At 42.0% G+C, this 2500-nt stretch overlaps 1 protein-coding gene across 1 annotated transcript in view; it reads left to right on the top strand.

Annotated features, from left to right (window-relative positions):
• Positions 1–2500, top strand: part of LOC307090282 (uncharacterized protein) — a gene marked incomplete at its 5' end in the record, with an annotated part of 34091 nt that overhangs the window by 26751 nt on the left and 4840 nt on the right. The window lies entirely within an intron of this gene.

Below are 2500 nucleotides of genomic sequence, written 5' to 3'. Positions count from 1 at the left end.
TCCCCCTTAAACATTGATTGAAAAAGAAAAAAAGGTAAATCTGTTTACTTCAAGAGAGACTTTTTTAAGAGTGACAAAGTTATTTAGCCAAAAATAAGATAGCAAATGCGAAATCAATTAGAGAATCTGAGCCAGACGTGGGGTTTTCACCGCTTTCAACCACAAGGGGACCGCAAGCTTTGAACAAATATCAAAGGATTTCCATCATTGTAATTCGCTAAAAGCTCCTTTCTCATTAATCTCTCTCCGGGCGGTATTGCTGTTGAGAGTACCGCTGCTGGGGCCTTTATTTTGAAGGTTGTCCTCTTCCTGTATGTCTGTGTGCTTCCATTAGCTTCTCAATGGGATTATGTCGTATGAAGTATATTAGCTAAGTGACATTTTTCAGGGCAAAGCTTAAAGTCCCACAATAGATATTTCGTCCTTTCATTTGGTAATAAGTACACATGTTTCAACAGTTCACCACATCAGCTGGTCCTCAGTTCAGCAGTTGGTTATAGTCATCTTCTGATTTCAGATGTTAATATATCTCCCTCTTATCTCCCCACTAGCTCACATGTCCGGCGCTTTCGTTGGTTTTTGTTTTCTCATAATTGTCTTGGCACTATTTTTTATGAACGAATGATATACACTCACTGAGTGTATGATTCATTCGTTCATAAAAAAGCCCAGACAATTATTACACATGTTTAGTATACATGTTTCAACGGTTTCAACACTGTTTGTAAATTCTCAAACCTCATCCCCCCTCCCGTAAGTGGAAGCACAATCAATAAACAATGCTTTTTATTCTGCTCCTCCATCTCCCATCGTCTTTGTTCGGTCTTTGCTTTTCCTCCACACCTAATCTTCTATTTAAATGTCTGTCTGTCTCTCTGTCAATGTGTCTGTGCTCCTCTCTGTCTGTCTGTCCACTGGCTTATCTGACTGTCCACCTGTCTGTCATCCATCTGTATGTTTACAGATGGAAGATGGACACAATGCCTCACTTTCAGCTTTCGTCTGTTTACAACCAAACCACCTCAATGTGTGTGTGTGTGTGTGTGTGTGTGTGTGTGTGTGTGTGTGTGTGTGCATACTCTGTCTGAATAACACTGATGTTGTTTCCTCTAACCACCACTCCTGTCTCCCCCCCCTATCTCCCCCTCTCTCCCCTTCTCTCCCTCTGCCTCCTTTAACCCTGCCTTGGCAAGGAGTGGAAACGCTAGTGCATTACTTCAGTGACAGAGCATGGTATGGTGGAACCTTTTCAAATGTCTTCCTCGTCCTCCTCTCGTTGTATCCTCTTCCTCCCCCCGTCCCCCCTACAGTTAGTTACAACCCTGTTCACCCTAAACCTGTTGTGTACATTCCTGTATGAAGTGAACTCAGAAGTGAACTCGGATGCGTAGTGGTCCTCAGTAGGGTTCGTCCAGTCGTCTAGAGCAGGGCTTCACAACCTTTCTCCGTTCCATAGACCGGCATATTCATAAAAACATTTGGATGACCAAATAAATATTAACGCCTCCATTGTAAGAGGCATCATTTCAAAACAAAGGATGTGTCTTAGGCTCCCTTCAACAATGCAATAATATAAAAGAAAAAAATTGTTATAAAAGAAACAAAAGAAACGTCACCTTAGACTTAAATAAACACAAAAGTAGTGCAAACACCAAAAATATTTTTTTACAGAAATATTTCAAAGCCCGGGTCCACGGATCGGGGGTTGGGGATCGATGGCCTACACTAGAGTCTTAATGAGATCAGTTATGATCCCACATAGCATTTTTTGGATTAAAAGCTTCAATTTATATAAACTATAGTGTATTTTAAGCATTTTAAGTATTTCTACTGTATAAAATGTTCTACAGGACAATGATGCCAACGTACTGCATGTACCCTCCCTCCCTGTTTGATCACCTGCTTCGTCCTAGCACTGCGTCCCTGCAGCCTTGCTCCGGTGCAGTGGCACTGGCCTTTTAGACACTAACAGACACAGACAGATCTCAGGCTAGTTTGTGAGCACTTGATGACAGCTGTTGAGTGACGTTATCTACACTGCAGTTTACTCAGTAGTTATTGTACATGGTTTACACTGATACTATTGTGTATGCATCACCTAAACTACTGCCCAACGTTAAGTGGATGTCCAATGGGTTTTGAAGGGTTACACTGGGAGGTTAAGTTAAGGCTTGCCTCTATTGGGACATCAGCTAATTTAGCTTGAGAGCTTAACTGGGTTTGCGTTCAGGGCTAGTTTGTGTGTTTCGTAAGACGAGAAAACCTGTTAAATAATCAGATTTTCAATGAGACGGTACATTCTGGAAATTTGGTGGTTGATAATTTTCCATATTCTAACATATTCATATGCACACACACACACACACACACACGCGCACACACAGCCAGCCGGCGAAGGTGAATCCCTCCTTCAAAGCACCTGCCAGCCATTACTTCTTTCCTCTGTCTCCGTCTTCCATTCTGCTCTCCTCTGATGTATCATTTGATAACCTTTAGCTCG

This window comes from Pollachius pollachius (assembly GCF_949987615.1).
Source record: "Pollachius pollachius genome assembly, chromosome: 19".
NCBI lineage: Eukaryota > Metazoa > Chordata > Actinopteri > Gadiformes > Gadidae > Pollachius > Pollachius pollachius.
This window is presented reverse-complemented; position numbering and strand designations above follow the sequence as displayed.